The sequence below is a fragment of the Rattus norvegicus genome, chromosome 16 (assembly GCF_021556685.1).
Source record: "Rattus norvegicus strain SHRSP/BbbUtx chromosome 16, alternate assembly SHRSP_T2T, whole genome shotgun sequence".
NCBI classification, from domain to species: domain Eukaryota; kingdom Metazoa; phylum Chordata; class Mammalia; order Rodentia; family Muridae; genus Rattus; species Rattus norvegicus.
The window spans coordinates 45,954,479-45,978,956 of NC_141549.1; the positions used below are offsets into that span (position 1 = coordinate 45,954,479).

Genomic DNA, 24,478 nt, shown 5'->3' on the forward strand with positions numbered 1-24,478 from the left:
GAATCAGAGAAAGAACTGGAAGAGCTTGAAGGGGCTGGAGACCCCATATGAACAACAATGCCAAGCAACTAGAGCTTCCAGGGACTAAGCCACTACCTAAAGACTATACATGGACTGACCCTGGACTCTGACTTCATAGGTAGGAATGAATATCCTAGTCAGATCACCAGTGGAAGGGGAAGCCCTTGGTCCTGCTAAGACTGAACCCCCAGTGAACGTGATTGTTGGGGGGAGGGCGGCAATGGGGGGAGGGTGGGGAGGGGAACACCCATAAAGAAGGGGAGGGGGAGGGATTAGGGGAACGTTTGCCTGGAAACTGGGAAAAGGAATAACATTCGAAGTGTAAATAAGAAATACTCAAGTTAATAAAAATAAAATAAAATAAAATAAAAATCTCCGAATTCTGTCTCCTGTCTAGATTTTCTTTCTCTTTCTATTTTCCTCTACCTTCCTTCTCTGTTTTTACACATTCGCTGTTAGTTTCTAATATAGGGTATTATAGCTGTGTAGTCCTCTAAATAACCTGGTCATCTTTATGTAACATAACTTACTTTTTCTTGTTTTTTGTGTTTTATTTAGACAGGATCTTGCATAGCTATGGATGACCTCAAACTCCTCAAACTTTCATCATCATCTTCGGTCTCGTTTGTGTGGAGAGTACATGTCATCATGCCTAAACGAAATAGATTCTTGTACTCTACAGAATAAAGCAAGAGTTCAGTTAGATCTATGAAACTGAGTTTAGGTGGGTTAACCTGTATTTGATTTGGGCTTTGGTTTATCTTGCATGTAAAATAGCATTATCAGTGATTAGGGTTTTAGGATCTGGGAATAGAACACCAAGCAATTGAAAGAGGGATTTCAGTAAGAGGATTTTACTGAACCAGGACAGGACCATCACAGATCTGTTGATAAGAGGGTGTGTAATAAATGAATTTTGATAAGTAATATACGTGCAGTAGTGAGGTTTTAGCTCTGTTAAAGTACTTTGAGAAGGGCAATTTACATTCTTATTATTCAACAAAACTCTTATATAACCTTAAAATAAATTGGATTTCTGGAATTTTTTGAAGCAAACAGTAGAACCACATATTTGTGGAAATTTTCCTTAAATGCATAGTTAACTTTATGTTGACTCATATGACAGTCTTCAGTCCTGATATTAACCAAGATGGTTACTTTTAGTCTCACGTTTCATGTTCCAGTCAGTCTGATGTAAGAATAAAAGTGGCAACAAATACTGATTTAATAAAGATACTTTTATTTCAAATATGGGAATATATATAGCTCCATTTTCACTTGTTTTCTCTTCTCTTTGCTGTTTTATCCCTTTGCCAATAAACATTCTGATCATTCTTTATAGAACAATCATGTTCCTATCCCCTTTCACTACCTTTATCCCATATTCTGTCAAAATATTTAATGACTGGGTGCAGTCTGATGATTGTGTATGGATGTTCACAGGTCAGAATACTCTAGTATGAGTTCTTTGAGGCTCTATACAAAGCCATCCAATTAATCAAAGCTGGAGTTCCAGTGTAACAGCTATGATAACCATACCTTTATCATAGGATTAGTATGGTGCTTTTAGGCATAGATTTTTTTCAAAACCTAGTTTAGTAAGGATTACCAAATACTTTGACCCTTTTCTAGCTCACTGTCTAAAGGATGGGGAGAAGAGAAGATAAAAAGCACAAGGGAATGTGAACGTGTTTAGAAGTAGTTTTTGGAGGGGATCCCAATCTCTGTCAGGATTCCAGCAGTACAGTTCAGGAGTGTCAAGATACCAACAGACCAGTTTAAATATGCTCAAATTCAAATCAGAAAAGACAGCATGTCCCATTGGAAACAACCAGGCCTCTGCTAAATTGACACAAGTCAGCAGGACTGCCCAGGACCAGTAGGAATAGCAAGAGTTCTATGCTCTGTCTCTCTCAATGAAGTAAAGAAGCTAAGACAAGAGTTCAATGAAGAGCTGTACAGCTAGGTATGCAAGAGTCCCATCACTGTTTCTTGAGTCCTTTTTATACTCTCCAAAAAGTCTTGCTTTGGCGAAATATCACATGAGTCTGCTTCACATGACACAACCAGAAACTTCCACTTCAGCACTTAAATACAGAGCCCTCATCCTACTGTATAATTCTGATATGCTTTTCCCCAAAGGTTCACATAATAGAAGCTTATTATCTAGTGTATTGATGTTGAGTTCAAGAACTTAAAGAAGTGTCCTTGTGAAAGTAATTAAGTCAAATGGGTCCACTTTCATGAGATTAATGTCCTTCATCCTTAATCAGTTCTGATAAGAACAGTAGTTCCACCAAGAAAAAGTTATGGACTGCTAAGTGGATGAATTGGACCCTCTCCAGATTTTCATTTTCTGGTTCACCATGTGACTCTCTCCCTGATGCAAGTGGTCATGCCTGAAGGTATCATCACACTGTGAATGTTGCCCTGTCCTGAATTTTAAGCCTCCAACTCTGTGGGCTAAGTATACCATTAAAACAATTATGCCACCTTATCCATACTGGAACAATAAATACATAGTGGACTTGGAGCCCTCTTTTTTATCTGTGCATTCTTTAGGTACAGACCCTCATATTCAGATCTGATCTGTAAATATTAAATAGCAAGTTTGAGTTGTGTGATGACATATCATAACTTCTTATTCTGTCAATCTGTGACATGAATCACTCCTTGCTATAGAACATCCCTATGGCACAACACGGAACTCCAGACTATCCATAGTGCTTAGCTATCTGTCTGGCAATCACTTTATTTCTCTTTATTTCTCTATTTTCAGATCAAGCATACAAGTTTTGAAATGATTGAGCCAGTCCTTTCAAAAGCCTCCCATTATGTCAGAGAAAATGTGTCATAAATCACATTTCACCTCATCACCCAGATATTATATCATGTTGCAACATCACAAAGAGGATGAGTATATTATAGAATGACAGTTTGTTTTATATATTGCTAGAATTGCTTGTTTCATTAGTTGTTGAATAATATCTTTCTGTGCATAATTAATAAATAAAATCTATCAGTATATACATATAGGAATGAAAATAATATAGGTAATGTTTACCTTTGTCATAGGTTCCAGGTACACACACACATTGGATCATATCCTCATGTAAATGAGGGAGATTATTTGCTGTCAGCTAACACAGGTAGTTATTTCTATAGAAGTTATTTCAGATCATTGGGTTCATATTATTATTTTGGATCATGACTGACAAACTGTAAGATTAGTAAAGAAACTTCATGAAGGACAATAGAAAATATTTGTTACTACTATTGTACCTAAGTAAGTAATGTGTTCCTGTTCTGTTTTATTCTCATAAATCCACTCAGAAGTTAATGAAGATGAACAAAGCTTTAAAATCATAAGTACTACTGTTTTTAATTAATTAGGATAAACAATGAGCATACTTTGCACACAATATATGCCAAATATGTTTTCATACTATGGAAGATTCAAAATCAAATAATTAGGAAGAAGAGTCCTGAATTTTGAGATGTTACATACAAATGAGTAATCTCTCAGTCTCATGAAAATTTTAATGAAAATTGGGATAATAATAATAAATTGAGGTTTGGTAACAAATTAACAACTAATACTTGAAAAATATATGGTTGTAGAAAAAAATGCTGTTCAGCAAAGTGGCTGGGTATAAAATTAATGCAAATAAATCAGTAGCCTTCCTCTACACAAAAAAGAAACAAGCCAAGAAAAAAATTAGGGAAACAATACCATTCAAAATAGTCCCAAATAATATAAAATACCTCTGTGTGACTTTAGCCAAGCAAGTGAAAGATCTGTATGACAAGAACTTCAAGCTTCTGTAGAAAGAAATTGAAGGAGATCTCAGAAGATGGAAAGATCGCCCATGCTCATGGATTGGCAGGATTAATATAGTAAAAATGGCCATTTTACCAAAAGTGATCTACAGATTCAATGCAATCCCCATCAAAATTCCAATCCAATCCTTCATAGAATTAGGCAGAACAATTTGCAAATTAATCTGGAATAACAAAAAACACAGGATAGCTAAAACTATCCTCAACAATAAAAGGATTTCTGGAGGAATCACCGTCCATGAACTCAAGCAGTATTACAGAGCAATAGTGATAAAAACTGTATGGTATTGGTACAGAGACATGCAGATAGACCAGTGGAATAGAATTGAAGACACAGAAATGAACCCACACACCTATGGTCACTTGATTTTTGAGAAAGGAGCAAAAACCATCCAATGGAAAAATGATAGTCTTTTCAGCAAATGATGCTGGTCCAACTGGAGGTCAACATGTAGAACAATGCACATCGATCCATGATTATCACCCTGTACAAAGCTTAAGTCCAAGTGGATCAAGGACCTCCACATCAAACCAGACACACTCAAACTAATAGAAGAAAAACTAGGGAAGCATCTGCAACACATGGGCACTGGAAAAAATTTCCTAAACAAAACACCAATGGCTTATGCTCTAAGATCAAGAATCGACAAATGGGATCTCATAAAACTGCAAAGCTTCTGTAAGGCAAAGAACACTGTTGTTAGGACAAAACGGCAACCAACAGATTGGGAAAAGATCTTTACCAGTCCTACAACAGATAGAGGGCTTATATCCAAAATATACAAAGAACTCAAGAAGTTAGACCACAGGGAAACAAATAACCCTGTTAAAAAATGGGATTCAGAACTAAACAAAGAATCCACAGCTGAGGAATGCCGAATGTCTGAGAAACACCTAAAGAAATGTTCAACATCTTTAGTCATAAGGGAAATGCAAATCAAAACAACCCTGAGATCCCAGTTCACACTAGTCAGAATGGCTAAGATGAAAATCTTCCTCTACAGCAGATGCTGGCGAGGATGTGGAGAAAGGAACACTCCTCCATTGTTGGTGGGATTGCAGACTGATACAACCATTCTGGAAATCAGTCTGGAGGTTCCTCAGAAAATTGGACATTGCACTAACTGAGGACCCAGATATACTTCTCTTGGACATATACCCAAAAGATGCTCTAACAAATAACAAAGACACATGCTTCACTATGTTAATAGCAGCCTTATTTGTAATAACCTGAAGCTGGAAAGAAACCAGATGCCCTTCAACAGAGGAATGGATACAGAAAATGTGGTACACACAATGGATTACTACTCGCTATCAAAAACAATGACTTTATTAAATTCATAGGCAAATGGATGGAACTGGAAATATCATCCTGAGTGAGGTAAACAAATTACAGAAAAACAAACATGGAATGCACTCATTGATAAGTGGATATTAGCCCAAATGCTCAAATTACCCTAGATGCACAGAACACATGAAACTCAAGAAGGATGACCAAAATGCGAATCTTTCACTCCTTCCTTAAAAGGGGAAAAAGAATACCCTTGAGAGGAAATAGGGAGGCAAAGTTTAGAACAGAGGCTGAAGGAACACCCATTCAGAGCCTGCCCCACATGTGGCCCATACATATACAGCCACCAAACTAGATAAGATCGATGAAGGAAAGAAGTCCAAGCTGACAGGAACCGGATATAGATCTTTCATGAGAGACACAGCCAGAATACAGCAAATACAGAGGCGAATGCCAGCAGCAAACCACTGAACTGAGAATAGAACCCCATTGAAGGAATCAGAGAAAGGACTGAAAAGCTTGAAGGGGCTTAAGACCCCATATGAACAACAATGCCATCCAACCGGAGGTTCCAGCGACTAAGTCACTACCCAAACACTATAAGTGGACTGACCCTGGGCTCCAACTGCGGAGGTAGCAATGAATACCCTAGTAAGGGCACCAGTGGAAGGGGAAGCCCTTGGTCCTGCCAAGGCTGAACCCCCAGTGATCGGGATTGTTGGGGAGAGGGCGGTAATACCGGGAGGATGGGGAGGGGAAACCCATATAGATGTGGAGAGGGAGGGGTTAGGGGAATGTTTGCCTGGAAACCAGAAAAGGGAATAACAATTGAAATGTAAATAAGAAATACCCAATTTAATAAAGATGGAGGGAAAAAAAAAAGAATGCGTCTTTCTTTCCTAAACTTTAGGATTTATTTTAATAAGGAAATCTTTGGTTATTTTGCTTGGTTTTTTGCTTGCTTGCTTGCGTGTGTGTGCGTGTGTGTGTCTGCGTGTGCGCGCGCGCGCACGGCCGCACACGCAGACACACACACACACACACACACACACACACACACACACACACACACACACCTCTTGTGTTAATTTTCTAATGTCATTGGAGTATCCCGTCCTGCCTCCAAGGCAGGCATTATCTTGTGGTTTCCATTGTTCAGTTTACCATCTAAGCAGTGCTAAGCACACCTTCATCAGTAGGCATTTACCAGTGTTCTTCGTGTTATAAATCCATACCCAGTGGATCAACAGCTGCTGAGGAGCACTAAAACTCTGAAGAGTCATTAGTGCTATGTAAGTGAAAGATTCATTTCAGTCTATTCCAGACATTCTTGAACATTTTCCTTGGGTCATTGAACATATTTAATGTATTCATTTAAAATCATTACAAGAGCCCTCCTTTTCAAGGTCTTAGTGATAGATTTTAATGAAGAGTATAATGGAGAAGCCTATAGGTCTGAGCCTCGAGCAGAAGATAATAGAATGTATCTGAATACATTAAAGCGTCATCATCTCCAAGCTTCAAACCTCCTAACTTAAATGATGTTACAGCATTTTATTCTACTTGAGCTCAGGATTCTTCATTCAAAAGTGGTTGAGGTTGGGACTATTAAGTAACAGTTTTATTTCCTAACCTCCTGCCTTTCTGAACTCAAAGACATGGAAATCCAAGAGAGTTTTAAAAAGAGAGGCTTTCTGATGGAGTATAGAGTGTTGCTTTCAGGAATTTCATTTCTCAAAATTTCCATTATAAAATCAAATATATTAAATATCCTGTATGCTATTTGAATGAGACAATAAATCTTGCTATACATCCCCTACCAATTCCTGTCAAAATAATTATTTTACAATTTTAACTCTAATTAAGTGAATGAAATATTACTGGTTCATAGAGGTCATTACAAAATTGTACGCTTGGCATAACGTGATGTGCTTCTTAAATGTTGCTTTATTTGATATCAAATAATTACAGATATTGCTGTATATCTAACAGGCTCCTGTATATTTTCAATATATTTAACATTTGATTTTGTTTGGAAAGGTCAAAACTTTGAAAGTGAAAATATGTCTGATCTAGAGTTCTACTACATCATTACATGGGGGACAAGTGCAGTTTCACTACAATCCCAGTTGATAAAACCAAGAGTTTAAACAAGAGTTGATATGGGAACTAGAAAGGCAGGGCAACTGTTGCAGATGTGTGGTCCAATGCAGTCTTTTGGGAAACTATATTTTGAATTTGAAATGTTAACCCCAGGTTCCTATATTTGAACAATTGGTTGACAGCTGGTAGTGCTGTTTGGGAGGGTTTGGATACATTTAGGGTCTGACCTTGAGCTTATAGTCTGGTGCTACTTCTGCTCTTGCTTTTGCTTCCAGTCTACTGCTGTGATATGGCCGGCTGCCTCATGCTCTTGCCATTCAGAATTCTCTATTACAAAATGCATACAAGGCAACTATAATCATGACCCAAAACATACCTTAATGTGCTTCTTCCTTAAGCTGCTTCTTTGGATATCTTGTCACAGCACTGAGAAAACTAATTAGAATACTGGTAAGTACCTAAGAAACTGGGAAATGTGAGAAACTTGTGCTCATGTTTAAATTTTAGCTCCTTGACATGCCTTGGTGAATTAAACTTGAGTTATATGATGTAAGCACAGTGACACACACCTATAATGTACAAGTTCTAGACCTGCTTGGGCTACATACGGAGGTGCTATTTCAAGAAGAAAAAGAAAGAAGGAAATAAGGAAAGAAAAGGAAGGAAGGAAGGAAGGAAGGAAGAAGGGAAAGAAAGGAAAGAAAAGAAAGAAGAAAGAAAGAAAGAAAGAAAGAAAGAAAGAAAGAAAGAGAGAAAGGAAAGTGACTGAGCAGATGTGAAATGTAGGCTATCTCTCAATCAATTAATCCATTCATCAGTCAAACAATCAAGGGAAATTCAATGGGAAGTCTCATAAACTGCTCTCATATATGTAGTTTCAAAAAGGGATTCAAAACAATGAAGAGGTTTTAAGGCCGTTTCTGATAAATCTCAAATGTTTTAATAACTAATGTCTGTTATAAAATCAATATAGTTTTGTTATCATAGGAAAATTGGTAGAGCACTGTTTCAGGAAACATATATCTTAAAATTGGCTCTCATTGTGAATCTTCCTGCAGGTTCACTGGAGAGATTAGACAAAGATGCTAATTTCCTAAGATTGTGAAATTAGTGCTCACTGTTCGATTTAATAGGCAAAAAAATTCAGTTTCCTTAATTGACTTGTCAGTCTGTAGCATTAAGATAAATGGCAATTTCTATGCTTTATGAATTTTCCACGAAAATGGATTGATTAGGGACAAACAAAATATTCACAAACAACTCAAGTCCAGAGTTCATTTTCCATGATGAAGATCACATCAGCCTAGCCACTCTCTCTCTCAGTTTAGCAGTCTGTAAACTAATTGTTTCTTTGGCATGCTTTCACCAAGATTTTCTAAAGTTAATGAACGTAAGATGATGTGAAGGCAAGTACCCAGCCTTGGAAGCTCAGGTTTTAAATCAAGTCATTTAAAAGACTATTTAATTACCTAAAAGAGAAAGACTTTTCTCAGGGAGATCTGATTCCTTTTAATCCTCCCCTATTTAGTCTCTATTATTGAGTTTTTCTAGAATTATTTGTTATCAGTTCAAGTTCTGCATCCTAACACTTTTCTTGTTTCCACTTGTACATCTCCACGTAAATAATTGGATTTTAAACTAAAATAAAACCAAGGCAAGTAAACTTATTTTTTCTTGTACAGTTCCCAGCAGTAGCATAAGAGAGTATCAAGGAAGTGTATGGCTACAGAAGTAGCTCATTTTGGGTAATAACATAATATCAATTCAGAATATAAATGGTGTTACTTTTTTATTACAATGTAAAACTAGTAGACACATCAAAGTATCTGTCCTCAGGACTCTGCTCATACCCCCACCAGTTCTGCCCAGTATGTCTCTAATTTTAGGTCCAGAATTCTTTCTGTATTCAAGTTACTCCAATCTATTTGTCCTCATATGCTCTCACAAACCCAAATTAAATTAATTTCACTTTTAAAGTGTTTCTTTCTTCAGATTATTTCATTAGACTCTTCAGACATGCACACTCTTTCTATAACTTCTTTGTTTGATTCACACATCAGAAAATAATTTCACTAGAAAATTACCTTCCCCCCATTTTATATGAATAGTCTTTGATACAATAGAAGAAAGACAGTTCAAACTATCTGAAAACATGCCCATCACATGACTGTGATGTCAAAACAGCAGATTGTGGAAGGTAGATTTCCATGTGAAAATTTTAACTAGTTTTTTTTTTTCATTTTGTTTTTTCTGAGTTGATTGATTTGGCAAACTAATTTACGGTCCAGTCAGAACTCTGTTTTCACAATTCCAACCAACTGGCGAATCCATAAGCAGATCATTTGGATATATTTGCTCAATTAGCAAAGAAAAATGCGTGGATAGATGGTTTTATTGTGTGTGTGTGTGTGTGTGTGTGTGTGTACCTGTGTGTGTGTATGTGTATGTGTGTGTGTGGGTGTGTGTGTGTGAGAGAGAGAGAGAGAGAGAGACAGAGACAGAGACAGAGACAGACAGAGAGACAGAGTGCAAGCTGAGGTAGGGTTTATTTGTGTACCCTTGGTTGGTCTGGAGCACACTATGTAGGCCAGGCTGGATTCAAACTCACAGAAATCTGCTTGTTTCTACCAACCCACCCCCAGAGTACTGTGCTGAAAGGTGTGTGCTATTACTCTTGGCCTTACCATTTTCAGTCATCTTTTGGTGTCACATTTTAAAGATATTGGAATGTTTCCTTTGTCCTTCACAAAAATAATTTGTGATAGCTTTTGTCCAATATCTTTATGTATGCAACTACTTGCATATCATGCTTCCACTTATTTTTTTGTTTATGAGGATTATGAGTACATAAAATCCTTCCTACAAGCCTACCAGGGTGATAGCAATACGGTTTTCTCACCGTTGTTATTTTCTAGTGGCTTTCAGGACAGACTACATTTGTTGTTACTATATTTTAGATTTCTAAATAGTAAGCACATCACATGTCTTTAGTATTCTGTATAGTAATGTATCATTTCAGGTAATGACAGCAAGTTATCCAGAATATCTTTGACATGTGTTGATATTGAACATGTTCATGGGAAATTTGCTTTTACTATATTTCATAAATCCTTAAAATTTTGTTTTCTATATATGTAAGTAGAGTCTTGAGTATAAAATAAATTATCTAGGAATATATACTCACTCAAAACTCCATAGTCTATCTAGTCTCGACTTAGAATTACCTATCCTTTCATGAATTTTTTAAAGTTTGATTTAGTATTTGGGGAAACTAAAAAATCAGACAAATATATTAAATTCTAAGTTAATAATGGATGTAACAGTTCATATTTTGATAGTAATTTAATTTTTCCTATTCGCTTTGTGGGAATGGAAAGGGAGTCATTTTATTTCTACCAGCTATATACCTCCACAAATTATTTCAGCCGGATTGTGTCATGGTATGTTCTTATACATCCCTCTTTGAATGCATTCCTTCCTTTAAAATGCACCTAAGTGGATGAAACCCAGTCAAACCTTCGGTCCTTAACACTGCCTGGAGCACAGACTTAATAGATATCTACAGTATCCAAAAAAGTCCTGTGATTCCTTCACCTCTCAAAAATTTTTTCTTCCTTTATTACTATTTCCACTATGCTGTCAACAATATGCGTGCTTGCAGTACAAGTAAGTGAAGTGGAAATGTCTGCTTCTTTGGAGACTCAGTTGTGTCATGGGATGTTTTTCTGGAAACTGTTTTATAAGAAGATGTTTTGCTAAAGCAGACACATGGGTAAATGTTTTGCTGAGAATGGGCATGTTGTGTTTTTCTGGAAGCTGCCTGGAAAAGGTGTTTTGCTAGAATGAACACTAGAGAGTACACTTGATGTTTGGAAAGCGTTTAAGTCTAAACCAACAGAAAGTGGACAATACTGTGGCATTGGTTTGCCTTGGCACTCTTTGCTGGTCTTTATTGGGCTTAGTTAATATCGTTCTTCGCTAATGACACTGTGACATTGGTTCACCTTGCCTTCTTTGCTTATCATGGATGTATATAAGAGAGAGAGAGAGAGAGAGAGAGAGAGAGAGAGACAGAGACAGAGACAGAGACAGAGACAGACAGAGAGACAGAGAGACAGAGAGAGAGACAGAGAGACAGAGAGAGAGACAGAGAGAGACAGAGAGAGACAGAGAGACAGAGAGACAGAGAGACAGAGAGAGACAGAGAGACAGAGAGACAGAGAGACAGAGAGACCAAAGAACTTCTCATGACATCCCAGATGCTTCTTGCCTCTTCTGTGTACTCGGGTTGATTGACAGCCTGTGGTTTCTTCTAGATTGTTCTAGATTGAACTGTAGTTGCTGATTCATGAATGATGTTTGGAAATGGCTGGAGCTACCAATGCTGATTTGTGGAACTGAACTGCTGATATCCTGATAACAATGTTTGGAATCACTCAAAGAACTATTTCTAAACAGGTCCATATCCCCCTACTAACCTCTATTTGCCCTATTAACCTTTCCTTTACACTACCCCTGGTGGGTGGTGGCTAGGTTGAAGTAATTACAGACCCTTAATATAATTTGAAAAATATAACCCTACACAGAAGTCTAAAGTTTGTCTGAAATTAATTTTTTCATTGTTATTCTACACTTAAAAATATTAGTGGCACTGCTCTGAATATATCTTAAGCAAGTGTCAAAGGCTTTGCTGGCACAAGATCCAAGACTGTCGTTGACTATCACTATAATACTGGAGTACTGGAGTGTGGTTGACCTACCAGATGCTGTAATCTTATATAAAATAATATCTTTCCTAAGAAGATATTAGCTGTCAATAGCTCTTCTTTTAGGGGCAAGGGGCTTGTAAGAACTTCCCTCATCTATGTTAGAATGTTGACTGGCTTGGTCTTATGTAGGCAACAATAGCTCCTGTGAGCTAATGATTACAGTGACTCTGCTATGTCTTGAAGACACCATTTTGTTCTGATCATTCCAAACCCCAGGGGGATTCTGGGATAGCTCCCATGCCTTGTAAGGATGGTGATACAGATGTATTTAGCACTCCATTGACACTTTTTGCACTTTGTGTTTTCTCATTGCCTGCTGTTCACCAAACTAAAACAAACAAACAAACAAAAAACAAAAATGAACCAAACCAAACAAACATCTCTGAAAAAGTCAGAACTGCACAAATCTAAGGATAGGGTGATACATCTTCAGAGAACAGTTTGAAATTATGTCGATTAACAATATTAGTTGATTCACTCTTGGTTTCCTCGAGCCCCTTGTGTTCTTGAATAGATTTTTTCCACCTGATAAGACTTATTCTTGTGAACTAGGCCTTAAACCTAGTCAGTAAGTGATTGGTTACTGCCTATAACATTTGTCCAAATACTGCATACATGGGCATATCTTGTCGTACTGGTCGTTATTGTAGTTCACAGGAATACATCTCAATATTTTTGTGAATGACTTATTTTTTCCATTGATTAATTAACATACCAATTGCAGCCCCTCCCTCTCCTCCTCCCAATCCCACCTTAAAAAATCCTCCACATATTACTCCTCTCCTTCTTCTCTAGCCAACAGTCTACAAAATCCTTCTGGTACTATGAAAACTAGCCAGCAGAGAGGAAACTTTCTGTTTAGTACCAATTTCACTTTTTAATATCCTATGAACAAAGTATCTTCTAGACATGCATATTTATACCCATGAGCAATTTAGTTTTGCATCAGGGACCCATTTATTTACACTAAATAGCAATGAAAGCAGAAAACCGTAGATGCTCATGATGCTGTAACTTAGGGATAGTTAAGTACTTAGTTTTTCCTTTTTTTATTAATACATGGGACCATCTTTATTTCTACTAGGACATTTATATTATAACCTCTATGGTTCAGCAAATACCATGGCAAACCATAGCAAAAGTGGTAAAAAGAATATAAAAGTTGGGAGATAGGACGATCTGTGAAATGCTGTCTTTTAGGCAGTACACAACCACTGCAATCACAAACTCATAGCAACCGTGATTCCCTGCACTGGGAATGTAAAATACTGGACCTGCTGACAGCTGGTCATTAATGGAGAAGGAAGGGACTCATGAGTCTATCTCTATTCACCGAACTTAACAGCTACCAATGGATTCTGGATAAGGGGCAAGCCATTAACTTCAAATGTATGTCCTTTTGCGAATCTACCAGACTCTATTGGCATTCATGGTAACTCAGGGGTCCTCTTGTTATACTGAATGGATCAGAGAAGAAACTATGAAAGATTTAAGTGTGGAAGCAACCCATAAGGAGGAGGTGGGAGATGTCAGAAGTGGAAAAGAGAGAAAATGAAGGATGAAGACCATTAGATTGCCTTATCCTCATGTATAAAAAGGTTAAAGAGCAAATTTTAAAAGAACAAACTCATTCTTTAAAGGATCAAAAATTAAGTAGTAATGTAAAACTGTGGGTCTTGACACATGTACAGCCCCCTATGTGAAAACCACTGTTGTTCTCTCTCTTGTTCACAAGGGAGCATTCTGATGGTACACCCATGTGTAGCCAATGTTTTCATAATTTTTCACAGATAGATATTTACTATATTTTCAAATATTTCTTCTTTGGAGAACCAGCTTTATTTCATGGCCTTTTGTTTCTTTAGAATCTATTTCTAACTTTATACCCATTTGAAAGTATATTCTCAGTTTCATAGCATCACTCTTCTTGGTGCCTGAAGCATCAAAATAAGTGTTTGTCAAAGTATCATGAGCGCATCATCCCTTGAACTTTATATATATTGCATCTCACAGCAATAGACAACTGTTACAGCAGATATGCTTTAGATGCTGTGTGTGCACTGTTCTTCCATTTTGGTGTGTATGAACATTTTTAAGACAGCTTAGTATGTAGACAAGACAAACTTTAAATTCCTGATTTTAAGAACACCATTATCATAGGGCTAGAATTACAGACTAGAGCTACCAAAATGGTAAATTTTGTTATTAATAAAATTCATTATTTTATGACTTATGTTTTCAAGGAATACATTTGAGTACAACCCTGTAGGTTTTAGAGTTCTATAAACTTTTTAGAGTTGACTTTTATACCTGCTACAAAAACTGAACATGACTTGGATATAATTCATGCAGGAATGCCTAGGTTTAATCGACAGCACTGAAAAAAAAACAGAAAAAGGAAAAACAATATATGTTATCTTTTCTACTCTATAAGGTTTTTAAAACTCAAGCTCTCTCTATTTATGTGTAGGAATTTTATTTTCTTGACCACTATCATTAATAAATATTGATATTATGGGTTGAAAATAAACAAAATCTAAAGAATGTAAGCAATGTATTCACCCTTCAAACACTGTTAGAATTAAATTGCATCTGATAATTTTTACTACTCTTTCCATTGTGAGAACAACATTTAGTCTTAGACATTTTAAGGCACCAGAATGCAGGGTCCTCATTGCATATCCAGTTTGTTAATCTATGTCTTTTTATTGGGGAATTAAGTTCATTGATGTTGAGAGATATTAAGGAATAGTGATTGTTGCTTCCTGTTATATTCGTATTTGGATGTGAGATTATGTTTGTGGGCTTTTCTTCTCTTTGCTTTGTTGCCAAGACGATTAGTTTCTTGCTTTTTCTAGGGTGTAGCTTGCCTCCTTATGTTGGGTTTTACCATTTATTACACTTTGTAGGGCTGGATTTGTAGAAAGATATTGTGTAAGTTTCAGAATACATGCTATAAACTAATGCTACTTAGTTTGATAATAGGAATATCCATTTGATTATAAAATGTAGATGCATAGATAACACAGACCAGCCTCCTGACTAGTGTTTGAAATCTCTTATCCATATGCCTTTGAAGAATTTTTTAAATGTTTTCTAATGAACTTACATTAAAAACAAATTATTTAACAGATGCAATATTTTCACCTTTGATTTAATGTACTCTATTTCATATACTTTATTATTATGATCTATTTTCCTTTTAAGGAGCAGCAGCAGAATTAATTAATATGTGCTTACTTTTGAGCCAAAAAAAACAATAATAGCATTTAGTCTCTCGCAGCCAAGAGTCATATATAGAATCATGCCAAAACCAGACAATAAACAGATGAAGGAAAAAGAGCAACATTTGTTAAGCAGCTGAAATACTCATTGAGAACGATTCATTGTCTCTGATCCTTTCTGAAACTCTACTGGAGAATAGCCTGATTAACAGCGCATGCTCAGCATGAGGTCCTTTATACATCTGACATCCCCAGAAAACACCTTACAAAAGCATGTAAGAAGCTTAAGACATAAAGAAATGTTAGGAAATGTGTTACCATAGTGGGGTGCTGGGAATGGGGCCAGCTCATACTCTGGGAAGGAAGAGAAAATTTAAGAACCATGAAGTAAAACCAATATTGGAATACTTATTGTGGGCTAAAAGTACTCTGTTATCACTAAAAGTAGTTTGGAACAAAAATTATCCTATAATTCATTGATAATCTTTTTTATTGGATATTTTTTATTTACATTTCAAATGTTATTTCCCTTTCCCGGTTTCCCAGCCATAAGCCCCCTATCCCATCCCACTCCTCTTCTTCAATATGGGTGTTCCTCCTCCCCAACCACCCTCCATTCCTGCCTCACCCCAATCCCCAACATTCCCCTGCACTGGAGGGGGCAGGGGGTTCCAACCTCGGCAGGACCGGGGGCTTCTCCTCCCATTGGTGCCAGCAAAGTCATCCTCTGCTACATATGCAGCTGGAGCCATAGATCTGTCCATGTATAGTTTTGGGTAGTGGTTTAGTCCCCGGAAACTCTGGTTGGTTGGCATTTTTTTTCTTATGGGGTTGCAAACCCCTTCAACTCCTTCAATCCTTTCTGTAATTTCTCCAACAGAGGATCCTGTTCTCAGTTCAATGGTTTGCTGCTAGCTTTCCCCTCTGTAATTGACTCAGTCTGGCTGAGTTTCACAGGAGACAGTTATATCAGGCTCCTGTCAGAATGCACTTCGTGGCTTGTCTAGTTTTGGTGTATATATATATATATATATATATATATATATATATATATATATATATATATATATATTTGGCGAATATATATATATATATATACATATATATATATATATATATATATATATATATATATATATATTCCCAGGTGGGGCAGGCTCTGAATGGCCGTTCCTTCAGTCTCTGCTCCAAATTTTGTCTCCATATCCCCTCATATGACTATTTTTGTTCCCCCTTTTAAGGACGGAAGTATCCGCACTTTGGTCCTCCTACTTCTGGAGCTTCATGTGGTCTCTGGATTTTATCTTAGGTAATTCGAGCTTTTAGGTTATTATCAACTTATCAGTGAGTGCATACCATGTGTGTTTTTCTGTGTTTGTGTTACTTCACTCAGGATGATTTTTCTAGTACAATCCATTTGCCTATGAATTTCATGAAGTCATTGTTTTTGATAGCTGAATAGTACTCCATTGTGTAAATATACCACATTTTCTATATCAATTCCTCTGTTGAAGGGTATCTGGGTTCTTTCCAGCATCTAACTGTTATAAATAAGGCTGCTATGAACATAGTGGAGCATGTGTCTTTGTTTTATGTTGGAGCATCTTTTGGGTATATGCCCAGGAGAGGTATATCTGGTTCCTCAGGTAGTGCAATGTTCAATTTTCTGAGGAACCTCCAGACTGTTCCAGAGTAGTTGTACCAGTTTGCATTCCCATCAACAATGGAGGACTGTTCCTATTTCTCCACATCCTCGCCAGCATCTACTGTCACCTAAGATTTTTATCTTAGCCATTCTGACTGGTGTGAGGTGGGATCTCAGGATAGTTTTGATTTGCATTTCCCTGTGACTAAGGATTTTGAGCATTTCTTTAGGTACATCTCAGCCATTCGCTATTCCTCAGCTGAGAATTCTTTGTTTAGCTCTGTACCCCATTTTTAATAGGGTTATTTGGCTCCCTGGAGTCTAACTTTGTGAGTTCTTTGTATATTTTGGATGTTAGCCCTGTATCAGATGAGGGATTTGTAAAGATCATTTCCCAATCTGTTGGTTGCCATTTTGCCCTAATGACAGTGTCTTTTGTCTTACAGAAGCTTTGCAGTTTTATGAGGTCCCATTTGTCGATTCTTGATCTTAGAGCATAAGCCATTGGTGTTTTTTTTTTTTCAGGAAAATTTCCCCAGTGCCCATGTGTGTGAAGCTCCTCCCCACTTTTTCTTCTATCAGTTTGAATGTATTAGATTTTATGTGGAGGCCTCTGATCCAATTGGACTTAGGCTTTGTACAGGGTGATAAGAATGGATCAATTTGCATTGTTCTATATGCTGACCTCCAGTTGAACCAGCACCATTTATTGAAAATGTTATCTTTTTTGCACTGGAGATTTTAGCTCCTTTGTCAAAAATGAAGTGACCATAGGTATATGGGTTCACTTCTGGATCTTCAATTCTATTCCATTTATCTCATTGCCTGTCTCTGTACCAATACCATACAGTTTTTATCACTATTGCTCTGTAATGACCTCTGCTTGAGTCAGGGATGGTGATCCCCAGAATTTCTTTTATTGTTGAGGACACTTTTTGCTACTGTGGGTTTTTTGTTATTCCAAATGAATTTGTTCTTTCTATTTCTATGAAGAATTGAGTTGAAATTTTGGTGGGGATTACATTGAATCTGTAGATTGCTTTCTGCAAGACGGCCAGTTTTCCTATATTAATCCTGCCAATAAATGAGTATGAGCGATTTTTCCATCTTCTGAGATCTTCCAGCCCCTGGTTTTGTTGATTCTTTGTATAGAACTTTTTGTTTCTAGTTGGTTGATTTCAGCCCTGAGTGTGATTATTTTATTGAGTATTTTTGCCTCAATATTTATAAGGGAAATTGGCCTGAAGTACTCTTTCTGTGTTAGGTCTTTGTGTGGTTTAGGTATAATTGTAATTGTGGCTTCATAGAAGGAGTTGGGTTGTGCTCTGTCTGATTCTATTTTATGGAATAGTTTGGACAGTATTGGTATGAGGTCTTCTACGAAGGTCTGAAAGAATTCTGCACTAAACTCATCTGGTCCTGGCTTTTTTTGGTTGGGAGACTTTTAATAACTGCTTCTATTTCTTTAGGAGTTATGCAGTTGTTTAGATGGTTTATCTTATTCTGATTTAACTTTGGTACTTCGTATCTCTCTAGAAAATTGTCCATTTCATCCAGATTCTCTAATTTTGTTTGAATATTGGCTTTTGTAGTAGGATCTGATGATTTTTTTTGAATTTCCTCTGATTCTGTTGTTATGTCTCCCTTTTTATTTCTGATTTGGATACACTCTTTGTGCTCTCTGGTTTGTCTGGCTAAGAGTTTATCTATCTTGCTGATTTTCTCAAAGAACCAGCTCCTGGTTTTGTTGATTCTTTGTACAGACCTTTTTGTTCTACTTGGTTCATTTCAGCCCTGAGTTTGATTATTTCCTGCCTTCAACTCCTCTTGGGTGTATTTGCTTCTTTTTGTTCTAGAGCTTTTAGGTGTACTGTCAAGGTGTCTCTCTTCTGTTTCTTTCTGCAGGCACTCAGAGCTATTGGTTTTCCTCTTAGCACTGCTTTCATTGTGTTCCCTAAGTTTGGGTATGTTGTGCCTTCATTTTCATTAAATTCTAAAAAGTCTTTAATTTCTTTCTTTATTTCTTCCTTGACCAAGTTATCATTGAGTAGAGCGTTGTTCAACTTCTATGTATACGTGTGCTTTCTGTCATTATTGAAGACCAACCATAGTCCATGGTGATATGATAAAATTCATGGGATTATTTCAATCTTCCTGTATTTGTTGAGGCCTGTTTTGTGACCAATTATTTGGTCAATTTTGGAGAAGGTACCATGAGGTGCTGAAGGTATGTTCTTTGCTTTAGGATGAAATGTTCTATAAATATCTGTTAAATCCATTTGTTCCATGACTTCTGTTAGTTTCTCTTTGTCTGTGTTTAGTTTCTGTTTCCATGATATGTCCGTTGATGAGAGTGAGGTATTGAAATCTCCTAATATTATTGTGTGAGGTGCAATGTGTGCTTTGAGCTTTAGTAAGGTTTCTTTTATGAATGTAGGTGCCCTTGTATTTGGAGCATAGATATTTAAGATTGAGAGTTCATCTTGGTGGATTTTTCCTTTGATGAATATGAAATGCCCTTCCTTATCTTTTTTGATAACTTTTGGTTGAAAGTTGATGTTATTTGCTATTAGTATAGCTACTCCTGCTTGCTTCTTTGGACCATTTAATTAGAAAATTGTTTTGTTTATTGTATGCAGGAAAATGCTGTGTCCTCTTTACGTATCCAGTCTGTTAGTCTATGTCTTTTTATTGGGGAATTGAGTCCATTAATGTTAAAAGATTTTAAGGAACAGTGATTTTTGTTTTTTGTTGCTAGAGGTGGAATTATATTTCTGTGACTCTCTTCTTTTGGGTTTGTTGCAAGAAGATTACTTTCTTGCTTTTCCTTGGGTTTATTTTCCCCTCTTTGTGTTGGAGTTTTCCATCTATTATCCTTACTACAGTTGGAATTATAGAAAAATATTGTGTAAATTTGGTTTTGTCATGGAAATATCTTGGTTTCTCTATCTGTGTTAATTGAGAGTTTTGCTGGATACAGTAGGCTGGGCTGGCATTTGTGGTCTCTTAGGGTCTGTGTGACATCTGCCCAGAATCTTCTGGCTCTCATAGTCTCTGCTGAGAAGTCTGGTGCAATTCGTTTGTTTTATTAGCTATATTTCTTTATTTACATTTCAAATGTTCTTCCCTTTCCTGGTTTCCTGTCCATTACCCCCATCCTCTCCCTCTCCCCCTCCCCCATACAGGTGCCCTCCCATCCACCCCCCCTTACTACCCAACATTCCCTTGCACTGGTGTAATTCTGATAGACCTGCCTTTATATGTTACTTGACCATTTCCCTACTGCTTTTAATATTCTTTCATTGTTTTGTGCATTTGGTGTTTTGACTATTATGTGATGGTAGGAATTTCATTTCTGGTCCAATCTATTTGGAGTTCTGTCGGCTTCTTGTATGTCTATGAGCATCTCTTTCCTTAGGTCGGGGAAGTTTTCTTCTATAATTTTGTTGAAGATATTTACTGGCCCTTTAAGTTGGGAGTCTTTGCTCTCTTCTATACTTATTATCCTTAGTTTTTTTTTTCTTTTTTTTTTTATTAACTTGAGTATTTCTTATATACATTTCAAGTGTTATTCCCTTTCCCAGTTTCCAGGCAAACATCCCCCTCCCCCCTCCCCTTCCTTATGGGTGTTCCCCTCCCAACTCTCCCCCCATTGCCGCCCTCCCCCCCACAGTCTAGTTCACTGGGGGTTCAGTCTTAGCAGGACCCAGGGCTTCCCCTTCCACTGGTGCTCTTACTAGGATATTCATTGATACCTATGAGGTCAGAGTCCAGGGTCAGTCCATGTATATAGTCTTTAGGTAGTGGCTTAGTCCCTGGAAGCTCTGGTTGCTTGGCATTGTTGTACATATGGGGTCTCGAGCCCCTTCAAGCTCTTCCAGTTCTTTCTCTGACTCCTTCAATAGGGGACCTATTCTCAATTCAGTGGTTTGCTGCTGGCATTCGCCTCTGTATTTGCTGTATTCTGGCTGTGTCTCTCAGGAGCGATCTACATCCGGCTCCTGTCGGTCTGCACTTCTTTGCTTCATCCATCTTGTCTAATTGGGTGGCTGTATATGTATGGGCCACATGTGGGGCAGCTCTGAATGGGTGTTCCTTCAGTCTCTGTTTTAATCTTTGCCTCTCCCTTCCCTGCCAAGGGTATTCTTTTTCCTCATTTAAAGAAGGAGTGAAGCATTCACATTTTGATCATCCGTCTTGAGTTTCGTTTGTTCTAGGGATCTAGGGTAATTCAAGCATTTGGGCTAATAGCCACTTATCAATGAGTGCATACCATGTATGTCTTTCTGTGATTGGGTTAGCTCACTCAGGATGATATTTTCCAGTTCCAACCATTTGCCTACGAATTTCATAAAATCATTGTTTTTGATAGCTGAGTAATATTCCATTATCCTTAGTTTTGATCTTTTCATTCTCCTGAATTTTCTGGATGTTTTGTGTTAAGAGCTTTTTGCATTTTACATCATCTTTGATGGTTGTGTTAATGTTTTTCTATGGAATCTTCTGCCTCTGAGATTCTTTCTTCTATCTCTTGTATTCTGTTGGTGATGTTTACGTCTATGACCCCTGATCTCTTTCCTAGGTTTTCTATCTCCAGGGAGATCTCTATTGTCTCCCTTTGTGATTTCTTTATTGTTTCTATTTTTATTTTTATTTCATGAATGTTTTTGTTCAATTCCTTCACCTGTTTAGTTGTGTTTGCCTATAATTCTTTAAGGGATTTTTGTGTTTCCTCTTTAAGGGCTTCCACCTGTTTTACTGTGTTGTCCTGTATTTTTTTATCGGAGTTATTTTTGTCATTCATAAATTCCTCTATCATCATCATGAGATGTTATTTTAAATCCAAAACTTGCTTTTCCAGTGTGTTTGAATATCCAAATTTGCTTTGGTGGGAAAACTGGTCTCTGATGGTGCCAAGTACTCTTGGTTTCTGTTGTTTATGTTCCTGCCCTTGCCTCTTGCCATCAGGTTGTCTCTGGTGTTAGTTTGTCTTGCTGTTTCTGGTAGTGGCTTGAGTCTTCGGTAAGCCTGTGTATACTGTAGACCTGTTTTCTTTCAGCTGGATTTGGGAACAGAGAGCTGGTCCTGGGTTTGTGTGTCCTAAAGCTTCCAGGCAAGTTGATTGAAGGAAAGAGTTTGTCTTACCTCTGCTCCCAGGTGTGTCAGTGCTCCAGGCAAATGGTTTTCAGCTCTGGGTTCAGGCAGAAACCGGAATTGTCCTGCCCTTGTCTATTCCTAGGTTCCTTTATCCCGAGGGCACTAGGCAGGTTTGCCTTGGGCCAGGAATTCCCCTGAGTTCTCATGATTGTCTGCACTTCTGAGAGTCCAGCTCTTGCTCCCATGGGATGTGGGTATAGAGGACTGTTGGAGATGATCAGCTCTAGGTGCAGTCAGAAACTGGAAGTGTCCTGTCCACAGATACTTCTGCTTTTGTGTGTCCTGAGTTCACCAGGCAGGTTGCTTAGAGCAGAAAAATCTGTCTTACTTGTCTGAGGTGTATTGGTGCTCCTAGTAATTGGTTTTGGCTCCTGGCATAGGCTGAAACTGGAGGGGTCCTGCCTTTGACTGCTCTTAAATTCTTGTGCCCAGAGGTTTCTCTTGGGTCAGGAATTTGGGCAGAAGTAGTTGTCTCCTCTGAGCTCTCAGGATTGTCTGAACTTCTGTGAGATCAGCTCTCTCCCCTACAGAATCCAGTGCAGGCAGAAACCAGAAGATTCCTGCTGCTGATTGCTCCTGTGTTTCTGGATCCAGAGGGCACTAGGTAGGTTCATCTTGGGCCAGGAATGTCAGCAGAAGTGTTGGTCTCTCCTGAGCTCTCAGGATTGTCTGCACTTTTGAGAGTCCAGCTCTGTCCCCCAAGGAATTTGGGTACAGAGGGCTGTGGGAGCAGTTCAACTCTGGGCATAGCCAGAAACCAGAAGGTCCCCATCTGATATTCTTGATTTATCCTAAAAGTTAACCATATTTAATGTTTTGATTTAACATAGAGAGGGAATGTTAACACAAATGATTCATGCTTAGACAATCAATGTATTCTAAATGGAAATATGAGCTTTAGAGGCGGGTAAGGTGCCACTTTAAACTTCCTTTAAATGGTTTTAATGTTTTCTTTAATGTTGCTACATATATTCATAAATATATCAACACAACTTGCTGGGTTGCTATAATGTTATGTGCCTATATATGATTTTGATGGTTGACCACTTAGTATTGGATAACCAATTAGGGAACTCTTCCTGCTGGGGGAAGATGCTTTTTCCTGATCTCAGCATTCCTTGGATGAATGTAGTTTTTTTCTACACTCAGGGTCTGTCATATTTACTGCTGCCTTCCTTGTTCAAATTTTCATTAGGCAGTCATATTTTTGATATTTCCTGGATATTTCTAGGAGTTAAAATATCCCAACAAACTTACTGTTTCTCTGGGTTTAACAATCTTTCTGCCTCTTCATTGTTTCCTGAGCCTTAGGTACAGAAGTTAGGTTTTAGATGAATCAAATGGGGTGGGGTCTACAGGGCCACCTGTTCAGTTTGATCAGTTATGGTCATTAGTTTTTGTTGTTGATTTAGCACAACATATACTCACTCTGCTAGGGAGACTCAATGAGAAATTTTCTAGATTAGTTAGACCTGTGTGTCAATGAGAGATTTTATGAATTGAACTGAGGTAGGAAGGCCTACCTTGAATGTGGGACCATTTCCTGGGCTGAGCTCTGGAATGAAAGAAAATGAGGAAGTCAGTTAGGAGCATGTGGGTATATAATTTCACTGCTGGTGACAGTGTTGGTGACAGTGAATGCCATTTAAGTAGTTGCTTCAAATCTTTGCTTCCTTAACTTCTTCACAATGATGAATTGTATCTTGGAATTGTGGATAAACTTGTTTCCTTTAAGTTGATTCTATCAGAGTATTTTATCACAGCAACAAGAAATCAAACTAAGACAACATCCTTCAATATTCTCCGTAGATGTTTACTCCAGTACAAATAAATTGTGAGTCACATTCTTAATTCCAAATTTTATGAAAACACATTAATTGCTTTTAAAGTGTATCTAATTTAATTTTAGTATCTAAATATTGTTATATTCTAAAACTAATATTACAAATCTTGAGTAAACTATTTTATAAATTTTTAACATAAAGTATATTTTACACTAACAACTAAAATATTTTAATCCAAATACTACATTTCATTTAGTATAGCTGTTGTACATTTTAACTACACAAAATTTACTGCTAAAAATATATGTATGAACTCAAATTATTCCAGATTTCTAATAATCTAATCAAATTTAAATGTAATCGAAATCAAACATAATTTTTAAATTCAGCATTTCAGTTGCACCAACCACATTTCAAACAAAAAGTAGCTACATGAGGATTATATGCTCTCTCGTGAGAAGGACTGTCCTGTATTTGGTCATAATTCTAATATTACTTTAAAAACTAGATACCAGTGTTGGCAAGATAGCTCAGAAGCTAAAGGTACTTTCAGCCAAGCCTAAAGACCTCAGTTTGATTCTCAGGATCTACATGGTAGAATGGGAAAGCTGACACTTACAAATTGCTTTCTAATTTTCACACAT

At 37.3% G+C, this 24,478-nt stretch overlaps 1 protein-coding gene; it reads left to right on the forward strand.

The window, feature by feature from the left end:
* Erich1 (glutamate-rich 1) overlaps nt 1-24,478 on the forward strand; it is a gene marked incomplete at its 5' end in the record, with an annotated part of 52,793,804 nt that overhangs the window by 15,083,919 nt on the left and 37,685,407 nt on the right.